General features: G+C 43.3%; 1 long non-coding RNA gene across 1 annotated transcript; it reads left to right on the top strand.

Moving 5' to 3' along the window:
* Nucleotides 1-5,462: 5,462 nt before the first annotated feature.
* LOC140593560 (uncharacterized) lies at nucleotides 5,463-10,751 on the top strand. Its single transcript, XR_011993951.1, has 3 exons — nucleotides 5,463-5,539; nucleotides 10,230-10,280; nucleotides 10,631-10,751. It is a non-coding gene; the product is annotated as an uncharacterized lncRNA (long non-coding RNA).
* Nucleotides 10,752-16,084: the final 5,333 nt, after the last annotated feature.

Raw genomic sequence — 16,084 nt, 5'->3', positions numbered from 1 at the left:
TGTACCCCACCCATTGAAGAGGATGATTCAGGATCCCTGTGGCATTACACACCTATAAGTACCACTACAGTACCAAAGGCAATGAGCAAACTGGCAACATCAATTAACTCAAGCAACCCAAAGGATTCTGAAGAATCATTAGGAGTAAAATGAGCTAGAGACTGATATCTGTGGCATACCATCCTCTAACACGGTGGGTTTCTAAATGCTAAGCCTGGGTTTCTAAAACCTGTGTGAGTCTGCCCCGTGATGGACTGGCACCTCGTCCTAGAGGGGGGGCTGTCTGTAGATTGCAAGACAGGGAGGGAAGGAGTATGGGGTGTAACTTGTAGGGGGAGGCATGTTTGGTACTTTTCTAAATCACATAAACCAGTTTGTTTTCTCAAGAAAACTCAATGGCACAAACCTGTGTAGATTAACTGACAAAGACTGGTTATTTAAGTAGCCGTCTAACCTAGATATTTTTTTCTGTTCAATTGGATATTTTTGGATAAAGTCTAACTGATTAAAACCTAATGTATTCATCATTATGTTTGTCCTCAGTTCATGTATTGATGGAGAGGGTAGTCAATACTAAACTTCCCTATTTGTAGTGCAACATTACTGTCAGGTGGGCAGGCCTTACAGCAGGCGTTATACTTATACTGGCATTTATTGTAGTCTTCTGGGCTGCAGATAGACACTGTTGCATCCTGGGTAAATCCCTGCCTTGGGCCCCTGGCCAATTGCCTTATGCAGAATAGGAAGCTGTACAATCTGTGTCCATGAGTGCTGCCTTTACATTGACACTCTTGCTGAAAGACCGTTTTTATTACCAGTCTTTACGTCGTGGTTAAGAAGAGTATACAGTATTGAGATTGGTTTTCATTTAAATTGATAAGTGCTTGGTAGAAAAAAATCAGAAATTGTGTGTGTGTAAATTTACATGTTGCTTAATTAAGCTCGTCTGTGCTTTGAAAAATAAATATGGGCCCCTGGTTCATTCCATAGGGTTAAAGACATTCAGGTGGTTAGGTGAATGTGATATAAACAAGAATAAAACCTGACCAGGGCTGGGTATTAACTGCAGAGAGGTCTGGCTGTCAAGTGGCCCTAACAAGCATTACTTCTGTGTGAGATTCAGAAACTGCATCTGCATTTGTGCCTCTTCTGGCTGAAGTGTCCCAGTGGAAACCAGCAATGATCTGCTCATTCCATGTCGTCAGAGGGCCAGATGAAAATGGTGTATGCAGGCTACATCCGGCCCAGAATGATTCTGCTGACTGGGATGAACATCCAAGCAGCTGACTGGAAATAATTCTTGTAAATATCTGGTAGATAAATGTGTAACTTGTAACTTTGTCTTCAGCTTTCTCTCGAGCTGCCAGTGAATAAAACCCCATCTGGAGTGTCAGAGACACACTCAGCATCTCCCCTCATAGCTTCACCTGTGTCATTACAGCCCCCCAGCTTGGCCCTACCGCCCAAGCTTTCCTTCTCAACTGCATACCTGCTTACATGGTTTACCTGTTTTATACTTCATAAGTACAAATACTATAACATGTACAATATAAATTGTCAGGGTCAGCCCCTGCTGTGGTCCTTCCGTGTCCCTTCCCCGTTTGACCAGCAGGCATTGCTGGTCATCCCGTCCTTCATGTTTGTCTTTGAGTTTTTCCTGTTACCTGTCTGGTCATGTGGCTCAATGTGTAGAGCATGTGGTTGTCTGTGTACCCTTCTGTCGTGTGTTTGAATCCCACCTCCTGTTTTTGTATTTTGGCTCCCTAGTGTTTCATTTGAGTTTCTTTAGTTCTTATGTCTGATTTTGTAGTTGGTTTTGGTTTTGTTCCTTGTGCCCCTGCTTGTGTCTTTATCTGTTTAAATTCCCTAGTGTTGGTTTCGGTTTCCCTTTTTCCTTGGTTAATTCTTAGTTTCCCTGTTTTGTTCCCTGAGTTCATTAGTTCCACCTGTTTCCTGTTCTTGTGCCTGCCCTTGTGTGTTTTCCTGATTGCTCGTTGTCCTGCACCTTCCCCAATTGGTTTATTGCTTGTCTCACTCCTGCTGCCTCGTTACTCTGTTCAGTTTTTCTATTTAAGTTCCTGCCTGAGTTTAGTTCACTAGTGGTTCATTGTTGTTGATGGTAGTTTCTGTGTGATGTTGCTTGTCTTGGTTAGTTTGGGTTGATCTGCATCCTGTTTTCCTTCCTAGTTTTTGTTATTTATTCCCTTTAGTGTTTGACCCCCCGTGGTCCTTTGTTTTTGGTTAGTGATTTGTAGTGTCTTCTGTTTTATTTAATAAACCCTTTCTGTTCCCTGAGCCGCAAGTGGGTCGTCCGCCCTTTTTCGTGCACCATGCGTCGTTCCCGTGCCCAAGCCGCCCGGATCCCCGACAATAAATATTAATATAATTACCATAATGTGTGCAATACCTGTTTACACTGCATACTTGCACTTTTTCCTTTTTACCTTATCTTGTATTCTGCTTGTAATATTGTCTACTTGTAATTTTATTGTCTACTTGCAGGCTTATTGAGCATTTTGTATTCTCCATTGCTGCGGTCTTCTCTCGGGAGCTACTAAACACAATGCCGTTGTATAACTGCAATGACAATAAAAGTCTTATCTTATTACTCACATTTGAAATTGCTCCCAAACTGGCAGACAAGCCGGCTACCCTGCAGAAGTCGAGACTTGCTGATCCACATTTCGCTGATCCTTGCTTCCACTCCTCCAAACACATCTCACTTGCCAGGATGCCACAGCGGCATGAAGAAAACTTCCATGAAAATAGATAAAAACAACAGATAATATATGAAACATACAGGAAAATATATTCAACATCATTTTTAGATGAAACATAAAACTAGTTGAAATAGCCAATACATTTCAATGGATCCTCATTTTTACTTGCAAAGGTAATTAATATGCAATATATGTAGGTTTCTAATATTTCTAATATAACTACTGCTCTGGAAACATAGTTGTGCTGACAGAAGGCTACACTGCGAGGCAGGCTGCTTCAAAAGTACAGCAGTACACAAGAACACGGTGAAGCAGGAGACATTGGGAACTACTAGAAACCAGCCGGGTAAAGGGCGCAACTTTCTAATGCCAGAGATGATCGACAACTTGTCCGTCAGTGCCTCATAAATCAGCGGATGACCTCAAGTGACCTTCAAAAGGAATGGGAAGCATTAAGTGCAGGTGTGATGTGCAGTGCTAGAACAGTTCATATCAGGCTCCTAGAAGCAGGACTGAAGTCCCATAAAGCAAGGAAGAAGCCCTTCATTAATGAGAAACAGAGAAAAACCAGGCTGCAGTTAAAAAAAAATAAAAAATCAGACACACAGCCGTAAACTGAGACATGAGTGAACCAAAAAACTGCCTTGTAGTCGGCGTTAGTTATACAGTCATGCAGGCTTCAGATGGACACTATGCATCCTGGATTATTCTCTGCTTTGTGCCCATAGTGGCTGCGTGAGTCTGTGAAGCAGGAGCGACACAAATTGGAGCAGCTGCATGGCGCTTCGGGTCCTACTGCTCCCGCTCCCACTGCTCATCCAGCTCATGGCGCTCCTGAGTCAGCCGGGCCTCCCAGCTGCGACACGCCTCCTCACGGCCAAACAAAGCAGCCTCCACCTGCTGCCTCTTATGGTCCTGCACACAGCTATGGTCATGCTATGGCTCCTCGCAGCAAGTTACACATGGGGCTCCATGCTGCGGCTCTGGGACCACTTCCTGCATCCCACTTCTAACACCAGTGTAGCACTTAGCAGACTGAGACATCACAGTGGCAGAGAAGAGATGAGGCCAGATGGGTTCAGTTGGAGCTAATCTTTAATTATGGTCCTTAAAAGAACCACACAAATAACAAGCATGCACTGGAATGTAAGACACACAGATGGTGACGATTTACAGAGGGCAGGGAAACTGGCACAGAACAGAGCAAACATAGACAGACACACTTACATAGACTGAAGATTCAGCATTACTGTTTACTACAACAATTACACATGGGGGTATTTACATGTCTGGCGAGCATGCTGGGAAATACTAATAGGTTCTTCTGTGCAGTGCCATCTAACCAGCGCTACAATACTATTCACAGACGGATACCCATGAACTGAGAAATGAGTGAAACAAAAAATGTTGCTGTGGTCTCTTCATTTTTCCAGAGCTTTATGTTCGGTATGTGTGAAGCAGTGCAGAATGGTGTCTGAATCCATGGGTTGGTTTTATGGTGTGGTGTGGGGGCGGTGTATCATTTACAAGACGGGGTGGGGGACGGAGAAGTGGGACAGTCTGGCTACAGCTGTTGGGGAAAAGTTTTTTTAGGCTTGTCGTTTGGGCAGCATTTGCCAGATAGCAGTTTTTCCATATAAGACGTCTCTGGGCAGGGAGAATCCAATTAGTCCAAACTACATCCAGCCTGACTGCCTGCTGGCACTGAGCCTGTGCAGTGTGTGTCTGACTGGTGTGGAGGTTCAGTATCTGCTCACTCTCAGACAGCCTGTATGATTGACTGGCCCAGCTCTCAGATTCTGAGGTCCTGCTGGCAGGTTCACTGCTTCCTCTATCAAAGTGAGCAAAGAAGTTGTTGTATTTCTCACGCACTGGGGCGTCCCTTTGGATGAGGGTGGAGAGCTGTTGCATTTTTAGTCTGTGACAGACTTAGCAGAGATTGCTGTTCAGATGTAGTTCTGAATATTTGTATTTTACCTTCTTGATGCCTTTTTGAAAATTTCCATGAAATCACAGTTTGGCTGCTCCCTGCGTTTTGAATAGTCTACAGACATCCTTATTAAACAATGATTCTTGGTTTGCAAGGCTTCCATGTCCTTTTTTATTGCAAAATTGGCAGTGCAGGAGTTACATAAGTCATAACAGTAAATTTCACTCTTTGAGAAAGCAGAGCACCGTGAGCAAATAGAGTTAATAGCCTTGCTTAAGTCAGTGTTTCTCAAACCAGTCCTCGGGGCCCCCAGACGGTCCAGGTTTTTGCTCCCTCCCAACTCTCAGTGAACTGGGAGAGAGCAAAAACATGGACCGTCTGAGTGTCCCCCCACACTGATTCGAGAGACACTGGCTTAAGTACCCAATGGTGAAATCACTCTCATAATCTTAGGATTGGAACCCACAACCTTCTGATATTCAACACTTAATGCACGTCAAGCGATTAGTGGGTACAAATCTCTCATAGTTTTGTAGAAGCAGAACAAGGAACAATAATTAGCTAGAAATATTAAATCATACTGTTAAAATGGCACATTTTTAATCGGGAAAGCATACTTATGGTATCATGGATGACATGTTTGAATAAGTTGTGTTAACTCTTGTTTCAGGTCAGAGAATCCATTGTCATATGTTACAAAGACACAGGAAACAAGATTTCAATCACTTATCAACTATGGGGTCAAATCCATCCCAGAAGGCACCTGTCCATGTTTTTGGACCCAGTAGAGGCCTGGAGTAACCAGAGACTCACATGACATGGGGAGAACATGCAGAGTGCAAGTACCTGCAGGAAGTCATTCTGTACCTGGATAACTGCTATTACTGCTGTAAGTACGATCATTGGCAGCTCTTAGCTGACTGCAGTAATTGCCTGTTTGATTGGACGGTGAACCCAGTATATTATGTGCTGTTTGATTTAACGCATGTATTTGGTGATTTTCATATTCATGTATCATCCTTTAAAGCAGGGGCAGTCTGTTCCTTAGGGCGACCAGACGACGCACGACCAGAGTGGGAAAGGGAGGGAATTATCTACCACACCGTTACTCTAATGTAGACAGTTACTCTAGCGTAGACAGTTACTCTAACGTAGACAGTTTGCCTTGCATCTGAATATCATAGTCCAATCAGCATCAGGCCATGTTCTGTGGAGTACTCTGTCATGTTAAGGCATTTTTTTTCAAACTGCAGGCACTGTATTGTACTCTGTATGGGCTCGAGAAGGGTTTGCACTAATTTGGCTTTATCAAATGCAATCTGCTTTATAATTGGGGCAGCCAGCAATCTGTCACATTCAAGGTCAACATGACTAATGTTACCTCAACTCAAATGACTTGATTGAACTTAATGATTCAACTTGATTCAACACACCCACTTACATTGGAGACTACCGGTTGGGCGAACGCTGGCGCGATCTGACTGCCGCTGCTCGCCAGTATCGAGTCTTCCTTGGATCTGGATCTGCCCACTGGACACTTAAGTTGTTAAGTTGTCCGAGTCCTCACTCACTATGTGGCTCAGTTGCATTTTTATCTGGTTTGTGTTTATCTGGACTCCACTGTCGCTTGTTTTCCAACCTGCAACGGGTCTGCTCCAATATTCGGCGGCTGACCTCCTCCGGCTACGTTTCCACCTGTCTGAACATTCGCCGACTATACTGCAGCTTTACCCGGACATCGCTTTCTGCCCTCGCCGGAGATACATTCACCGTGGGTCCCGCCGGGATTTCCTGACCGACACCTCGAAAACAATAAGCTCCATCTGGTCCAGCTCCCGTCGTCCTCCGTGTAACTCCAGCAGGACTGTCGACCACAGTGTGCTAGCAAGCCTAGCTCGGTCGACTAGCACTACTACCTTACGTGAAACTTCAACTGTCAACTTCGGTCTGTTAATTAAACATCCGCTCACTTAAGAGCAAGGGACATCTCATCCAGGATCTCCTGATTGACCGTAAGTTTGACTTTTTCTGTTTAACTGAGACATGGCAACTGCCTGATGACTTTTCTCAGCTTAATGAATCTACTCCTCCGGGGTTTGTTTATATATCTGAACCCCGTGGCTCCGGTCGGGGCGGAGGTCTCGCGATAATTTACCGTGAGAAATGGAGAGTTTCCCCGGTGTCTGCTCAGACATTCGGGTCCTTTGAATCCACTGTATGTCAACTGTCTGGACCTACTCCTACCATCATTGCAACTGTTTACCGTCCCCCTAAATCACATACTGACTTTTTAAATGACTTTGCTGCTTTTCTAACCCACCTATCTACGTTATTGTCAAATATAATATTGCTGGGGGATTTTAATATACACATGGACAATAATAATAACCCCTTTACAAGAGACTTTATATCTTGTCTCAAGAGTTTTGGACTTCAGCAGTACAGCGATGCTCCGACCCACTCTAAAGGGCATATTTTGGATTTAATTTGCTGCTCTATGTTATCCCTTCTGATTGTACAGCAGTCGAACTCCCCATAACCGATCATTTCCTCATCTCATTCAAAGTTGAACTCACATTTTCTGTTCAGAAGTTCCCTCGTTTCATTTCCTTTCGCAATATCAAGAATATTAATTTGGATTTACTTATGTCAAGCATTAACTCCCTTATGGACATTCCCAATATTTCCACCTCAGAAGACTTAGTTACCTATTACAACTCTGGGCTTCGCGACATTCTTAACTCTGTTGCCCCATTGAAAACCAGATCTGTCTCTTTTTGTTTTTCTGCTCCCTGGTTTACACCTGAACTTCGGCTTTTGAAAACCAAAGGCCGCCAACTAGAGAGGCTTTACAGGAAAACTGGACTAACTGTTCACAAAGAGATGTTCAAAGACCATATATCACACTACAGAGATTCTATTGCTCAAACTAAATCCAACTATTTTTCCCATATAATTTCATCCAATAAGGGTAATACTAAGGCATTGTTTTCAATACTCAACAATATCACCCAACCCCTGGATTTTTTACCATCCCATCTTTATTCAACAGATTTCTGTAATTCCCTTATGTCCTTCTTTAACGAAAAAATACAGAGGATCCATTGGGACCTTGGGTCAGCCTCCATTAGTAGCTCATTTGAACTCTACTCCCCTACTCTTATATTTTCATCCTTTCAGCTTCCCACCCTTTCAGAAATTTCAGATATTATATGTAAGTCCAAGTCATCCACCTGTCAGTTAGACCCTCTACCCACAGATCTGGTAAAAGCCTGTCTCCCTTCTCTGATTCCCCTCATTTCTTCTATCATTTACTCATCTCTCACCACTGGAACTGTTCCTCCGTCGTTCAAAACTGCTGTAATAACTCCAATAATGAAACGACCCGGTGCTGATCCAACCGACTACAATAACTTCTGTCCAATATCTAACTTACCATTTATATGTAAAATTCTTGAAAAACAGTAGCTATTCAACTTCATTCTCACTTATCACACAATCATTTGTATGAACAGTTCCAGTCTGGCTTTCGCCCTCTTCATAGCACAGAAACAGCACTCATAAAAATCACTAATGACCTACTTATGGCAGCTGACTCTGGTTTACTAACTATTCTCATTCTTCTTGACCTGAGTGCGGCCTTTCATACCATTTGTCACAACACTCTCATAGATAGATTATCCTCCATTGGTATCAGGCAAACACTGGATCAAATCTTATCTCTCGGGCCGTACTCAGTTCATTCAGCTCAAATCCTTCACATCTCAGCTTTCCACTGTCACTTCAGGTGTGCCACAGGGATCTGTCCTGGGGCCCCTCCTCTTTATTATCTATCTCCTTCCCCTTGGCAATATCTTTCGCAAGTACAGTATCAATTTCCACTGTTATGCGGATGATACCCAGCTCTACTTCAGTAGCAAACCCAATTCTTCCAGTTTAACTTCCACCCTCACTGATTGTTTTGCAGAAATTAAGTCCTGGTTCTCTTTAAATTTTCTCAAATTAAATAAAGACAAAACTGAGGTTCTTCTAGTTGGAACTAAACCAGCACTGTCCATCACTGACAGTATTTCTCTAGTAATTGATAACTCATCTGTCCTCCCCTCCCCCCAGGTTAAGAGTCTGGGTGTCATCCTCGACAGCACCTTATCCTTCCAGTCTCACATCAATAACATCACCCGGTCTTCATATTTCCACCTGCGCAATATTAACCGCCTACGTCCTTCCCTTACCCCACGTTCCACTGCTATTCTTGTTAACAGTCTTATTACCACTCGCTTGGATTATTGCAATTCTCTTCTCTTTGGTCTCTCTAAGAAATCCCTTTATAAGCTACAATTGGTACAAAATTCCGCTGCCCGTATCATCACCCGAACCCCCTCCGTCCACCACATCACTCCCATTTTGCTGGAGCTTCACTGGCTGCCAATTAGGTTCCGTATTGACTTTAAGATCTTGCTGTTAACATTTAAGGCCATCCACAACCTTGCCCCTCCATATCTGTCTGACCTCCTACAAGTTGCCACTCCCGCTCGCACCCTCAGATCCTCGTCCTCCATCCATTTCACCATCCCCTTCGCTCGTCTGGCTACCATGGGGAACAGAGCTTTCAGTCGCTCAGCACCTCGACTCTGGAACGCATTACCATCGGAGCTCAGAAACATTGACTAACTTCCACTGTTCAAATCCCATCTGTTCAAGCTGGCTTTCTCTCTGTGAATTCAGGTGCTTTGTTTAATTTAACTTGTGTTTTTAATCTTGTATTTTGCATTATCATGGTTTTTATATTGTTCTTTAGCATTTAGAGTGTTTAGAAAGGCGCCTATAAATAAAATGTATTATTATTATTATTATTATTATTATTAATGACTTGATCATGTCATTAATAGAAACACCGTCCAGTTGTCACCTACCATGCTGGCACAGATAGTCCTGGGTGCAGCCATGTGGAACTCAGGCCCACCTCAGCACTCAAAGCGAGCGATACAGTACAATGCAATGATTGCGACAGACAGACACGTGTGTGTGTCGTTAGATCAGTTGGAGGAAATGTGCTGTTAAGAGACAAGTAGATTTTTCTCTCTCTTTATTAATGTGGTCTTAGTGATGCCACAGGTCATTTAAAAACTGAAAATACTGTAAACGTATGGTAGTTGAGTCTGTAGTGTGATTATGATGTGAATTGGCCTGATTTTCTGCTGACCCACCCACGCTGTGATTTCTGGCTCTGCTATTGGTCGTCATAGCAGAGCCGGCCCAAGGCATAAGCGAACTAAGCGGCTGCCCCCTGGTGGCCACGGGGCCCCCAAGAGTACATGAAATTACATCGTTTTTTTATTTATTTATATATGTTTAATATTTCAGTTGACATCATATTGGTAATGAAATCCATTATTCAATTAAAAAAAACAACGCAATATTATTTTAACTGGCTGCTGCAGGATGCATGCACAGTTGGAGTATGACAGCCGTACTGTACGATGCCTGAGGTAAGTTAACTTAAATTCATTGAAGAAGCAGCGTCACTGCAGCAAAACAACTAATAATGTCACAAAAAAGGACATATCTTTCTGGTGCAGAGAAAAGAAAACGGAAGAAATCAGAGGAAGAGAAAAAACAGCAAGATAAAGGTAAGTAAAAAAAAATGAGTATAAACTAAACGAGGCTAAATTGCAAGCTAATGTTGCTTCTTCCGCTTAGCGATCACCAGCGGCAGCTAACGGCTCGTCAATTCATGCTCGTGCAAAGGATGAGACGGACAAAAATTACCGATGAATAATAAAAAATAAGCTTCTGTTTTATAACTTTGGTACTGATAACAGTTTAACATTACTTACACTGGACTGGCCTAAGTTTGGGGTCTGTGTTATTATATCATTATGTCTTAATGTTTTAGGTGTACAGATGGCTCGCTGCGGTGTCATATAGGTTGATGTTAAAATAACTGTTGTTTGTTGTTGTTGTTGTTATCTCCGGATAGCCTGCACTCTCCATCTGCAGAGCGGAGCTTTTCCAAACTCAAACTGATCAAAAACTATTTGAGATCTTCCATGGCCCAAGAAAGACTGAGTGGACTTGCACTAATTAGTATTAATAACATAATTGCCCATTAGATATCTTATAATGATATCATAAACGACTTTGCCTCCAGAAAAACAAGGAAACACAAATTCTAAGGAAAGTGGAATATTGAGGTGGAATGTTGAGTTAGTTTGTCTTTTCATATAAAATATCCTGTTTGTATTTGACTAATTTGTAGTTCTTTGGTATTTAGCTTTATATTTTATTATTTATTATATTGTACTTGATTGTATTGCACTTTTTAAATGTTGCAAAATTTTCTGACCAAAAGTAATTAAAGTGGTTAACGTTAGCCTTATATTTTATTATTTATTTTATTTGTGTTGATTGTATTGAACTTTTTACATGTTGTAAAAAAAAAAAAATTAAAGTGTTTACAGTAAGAGCATTGTCTACTAGTTTATTTTGCCACTTTTCAGTACACCACATTAAGTATGCCAACTGGTACTGCAAGACTTTGAATGTTAAAGTGCAAATTAACACCTGACTGCTCCTGTGGGTTTGCTACTGTTACAATTAAAGATCATAGCAAGGGTAAAAACATTGATATGATGTAAGCAACACAGCTACAAAAAAATAAAATTTATATTGGGTGTGTTAGATTTATAGTGTGCGAATAATAAAGGATTGACAATAATTAGTCATATTGGTGGCACAGAGGGGCCCCCAAATAAAATTCTGCTTAGGGCCCCCTGAAGGCTTGGGGCGGCCCTGGTCATAGTAATCAGAATAAATTGATGAAGACCGAATCAGATTATTGTGAGAGCGAGGACTTCACTCAATTTTATGCAATTAACAGAAAAGCAGGTATCGCTCTTCATGGTGAAGGTTTTTATGAGTGCAAACTGATAGATGACAATTTATCTGTTTATAACCACAGTAGATTGGTCAGTCAATGTAGATAATAATTATAAATTTTGGACATAACTGTCCACAATCACTGTACAGCAGGGGTCACCAACTCCGGTCCTGGAGAGCTACTATCCAGTAAGTTTTCTGTCCTACCTGGCTTCTGATGAGCCACACTAGTAAATACCAGGAGCAGGTGTGTTATTCTGACATCTAGTGGTTACTGGTGGTATTGTTTCACTGAGATGACCAAAAAAAATATTAATTGTTCAGTGCAGCGTGAAAATATCATGTTAGCTAGCTGACTAATTTGAACAATGCAATGTAACATTTGCCTGATTAGTTAGCTGTTAATTTACCTATTAAAAGGGTCACCTTAGTCATCATCTTAACAATCACCCCCGAGAGAGATTTGGCAGGAGCTGCCACTGCTTCAAAGCTGCGTTTAGAGATTGTTCCTATTGTCACAAAATGTAAGGATGACAGGTCAGCATCCATGAGCTCAGCTGACTGATCCCCCAGGTACATTTTCCAAGGGCTCGCAGTTTCAGTCTCCTTTAGCCGACAAAACTCTAGTTGAATAATCTTAATCAGGGACTAACATTACTTCACCACGCATAGCGTACGATTCTACTAGTGTGTGTGTGTGTGGGGGGGGGGGGTGTTGGGAAGGTGCCTGTTTTATTTTTTTACCCCTACCCTTCAGTCTAAGTCGTCCATCGCTTCTAAGGCTGCATTGTCTTTCACAAGCACATCACTGGAGGTTCTGGTCCATTTGAATGGGGGGGGGGGGGGGGGGGGGGGGACATCAATTAGATTTTTACATTGTAAAATGAACCGTTAATGTGTAATGAGGACTCTAGATGTTTTTTTCAAAATTACAAATCACTTTGTAATGGACACCTACAGTAGGTCCAAGTCATGAAGCTATAAAATGCAGGTGCCCCCCCCGGCCCACCCAGACCTGCCACAGGAGCAGATGATATAGAACAGGATACATTAGAGCTACACTTTGCTGACTTTCACAGATTTGATCCTTTTGAAACACTGAAAGCACAGAGGGATCTACCAGTACATGTGGATGAACCTGAGATTCAAGGTCCTTAAAAGTGACCATTATGGACTCATTCCGATCGATCCTCTCATTTTCTATAATATCGTCAGTCAGCAGTATTTGAACAGATTCATGCACTTGATTAAATTAATCCAATGTCTTTGTTAGAACCAATGACTCCAGGGCTGTCAAACGTCCCATAACTGACCGTGAGACACTCACAACTGGGTCCAATCTCATTCTCTCACACTAAGCTTGTATTTTCTCCTGCAAATTTTACAGTTAAGCCAAAGTGTTACATTAACCTCCCTGAAATCATGGCATTGGTGCTGTAGAATGCTGCGTGTGTGACGAGAGCTACCTGCACATTCGGGCTGTTTTCTATGGAAACAAGTACATAATCTAAAATATACAATCCAAATATACAATCTAAAATCTAAAATATAGTGCAATGGTGAGTGTAATGGCGAGGATGTACAGACTAAAGTTATTTGTACAGTAAAGTGAACATGTGCAGTATATGTGCATTCCAGTACAAACGAACGTAGTGTACAGAAGGACCAGAGTTAGTTTGAGTTGAGAAGCCTTATGGCCTGGGGGAAAAAACTCTTCCTGAGTCTCTCTGTCCTGGACATCAGGCAACGGAACCGTCTGCCTGAGTTCGGCCTTTTCCGTGTAACTTACTCATAAACAGGCGCGTCGCCTTCATTATTAACTCCTGGTTAAATAGCCTTTACAAACAAACTTATTCATTATACCCGTATGTATAAGCTATAGGCGACGCGGGTTGCGTTAACTGTGTCTTACCCGAAGCTGCTTTAAATTAACAGAATGGCTACTCAATTTCGACTCCGAGATCTTTGGAAGCGTAGATCCCTCCTGGAAAAGGGCACTTACACAAACTTCTAAGCGATCGTCAGTAATGGTCCAAAAACTGTATCCCCCTCCGCCAGAAAAACATGCCCCTCCCCAATATGACAAATGAATTCATATTTAAATAAGGTTTGGGACCTATATACGATATAGCAATATACAGGCATTTAGAAAGACAGATTACATTTAGGCATCATTATATATACAAAACAGGCTATATTTTGTCTATTACAAGCTTATCAAATAAAATAAAGATATGCAATTTAAAAATGGTTCCAACACTGTGTGTTACAAGTATAAGGAGGTTGTATCAGTGAACAGAAGGTCGCTGGATTGAATCCTAGACAATTCAATGGCATATCTGTTGGGTCCTTAATCCCCCAAAATAAATGGCTGACCCTGCGTTTGTACTCTAACATTTGATCCGCGTTTGTGCCCCAAAGAGAGCAAGGTGAGATATGTGGAGACTAAGGGATTCCAGTGATCCTGTACTTGTGCGAATGGGAAATAAAGTATCCCTGCTCCAGGGGCACTGCACACTGTACACTGTCTGACCCTGTGCTGTGACCCCCCAAGCTTACGCTCAGCTGCATATATGTGTCTGTGTGTCTCATGGATCCTGCCGATCAGCCACTCTGGCATTTGGCGTCCAGTGAGACTGACAGAAGGGGATCCATCATCTGGGACGTCAGCCACCCAGCTCACACCCCCTTAACACTCCTGTCCTCTGGGAAACGCTACCGGTGCATCACCCCCCCCCCCCGTTTCAGGGACAGCTTCTCTACCCAAGACAGTGACCAAGACAGTGACCTGCATCTGTCCCCCCCACTGCATTGTACTGCACATTGTTAAAATTACACTTCTGCACTTTATTAGTATTTATTACACTGCAGCCAGTTTCCATCCCCATTGCACTTCTTACATGTTTGCTCATTCTCATACTGCACTGTCTTCTCCTGCATCACACTGCTATTTGTCCCACTGCTCAACCCCCCCCCCCCCAACCCCACCTGTCCCCTCCCCTGCAACTGTGGTACAGTATAAGAATTTCACTGTGTTCCTCTGCACACTTGTGACAATAAAACCTGAAACTTTCACACAAAGGAATCGAGGGAGAACCATGCAGAGTGAGAGAAACAAGTTTGTCTTTTATTCTTCTATAATCATCTTGTAACTGTCTTACACATCTGGGGGAAATCTCACTGTTGAACATGCTGTTTGCTGTGTTAAACTGCAATGTACTGCAAAGGAATCCATCTTTGCTGAGGATTCAGCTACCACTCAATCTGTTACAAAAACTGATTTTTAAAATAAACTGCATTAAATTACAGATCGCCTTTTTCATATTTAAGCATGGCGATGTTCAGGGACACCAAAAAGGGGGGTGGGGGGGGGGGGGTTGCAGTTAGGATGATTACAGGGGCCCTAAAATGCAATTGGGCTGGGTTGGGGCCCAATATGATATGCTTTCATGGGGCCCAAAATCTCTAATGACATCCGTAATGATGCTAAATATTAGTCCATCACTAATAGATCTGAAAGCCTGCATGTGTGACAGTTTACATGTGTGTGTGTGTGTGTGTGTCTATCTGTCTGCCTGCCTGTTCATCCCACTACGGTGTGTCCCAGACCGGCTCCACCTTCCTCTCGGCTCTGCAGTTGCTGCTCTTCAGCGCCCCCAGCCTGAGCTCCAGCGTCATGACATCGTCCACCGTTTCCTCCATGTCTCTCAGCAGCACGCTCTTCCCCAGCAGCCCGCTTCATTGGCGCAGCCGCAGGTTGTCTGCCCGCACCCTGTCCCGAGTCCGCTTGCCGCATGTCAGAGAGTCACGTGACCGTGCCACCGCCGCCTCCATCTCTGCCAGGTCAGCTGCAAGTGCCATCTGCACCCATCGCAGCTTCTCTGTGACGTGCACGCACCTGCGATCTTGTCGCGCAGCAACAGAATCTCTGCGACTCGCTCGACCTTACCGCTGTACGTATGGTTCTCCAGCTTCAGCTGCTCGAAGTCGAGGATGTGCAGCCCCTCCGCCAGCCCCTTCTTGGCAGACAGTGCTCTCTCACCCTTGGCGATGCCCGCCTTCAGCTTGATGTTCTCTAGGCGCACACGCGCCAGCTCCTTCTCCTTGTGCCGCTCGGCTGCCTGGATCTGCTCCATCTGGGTTTGTACGGCTTCCTTACCCAGATGCCAGGCCAACGCTGGTCCTGCCACCTCCTGCTTCCGGGCCTGGAGGACCTGCCACTCCAACTCTGCCTGGCGAAGGCTCTCCTCACCCGAGAGTGTCTGCCTAGTTAGGAGGTGGGACTCCTGTTTCCTTCTGATCAAACATCTCGCTGTGCAACAGCTCATCTCCAACCTCTTGGTCAACCTCAGCTTCACTGGTGCCCCTGGTTTCTGGCTCAGCGCTCTCTGATGTTCTTAGCTCATCCTGTTCTTGTTTTCCAAAAATTTTAAATGAGGAAATTCTGAGGTTATTTGTTTCAAAAGCATACAGTGGCATGCAAAAGTTTGGGCTTAAAATGTCTGTTAAGTCAGCAGAAGATGAACTGATCACCAAAAGTATAATCATAAAGTTA

This window comes from Paramormyrops kingsleyae, chromosome 12, assembly GCF_048594095.1.
Source record: "Paramormyrops kingsleyae isolate MSU_618 chromosome 12, PKINGS_0.4, whole genome shotgun sequence".
NCBI classification, from domain to species: domain Eukaryota; kingdom Metazoa; phylum Chordata; class Actinopteri; order Osteoglossiformes; family Mormyridae; genus Paramormyrops; species Paramormyrops kingsleyae.
Note: the sequence above shows the minus strand (reverse complement) of the source record. Positions and strands in the feature narration are given on the sequence as shown.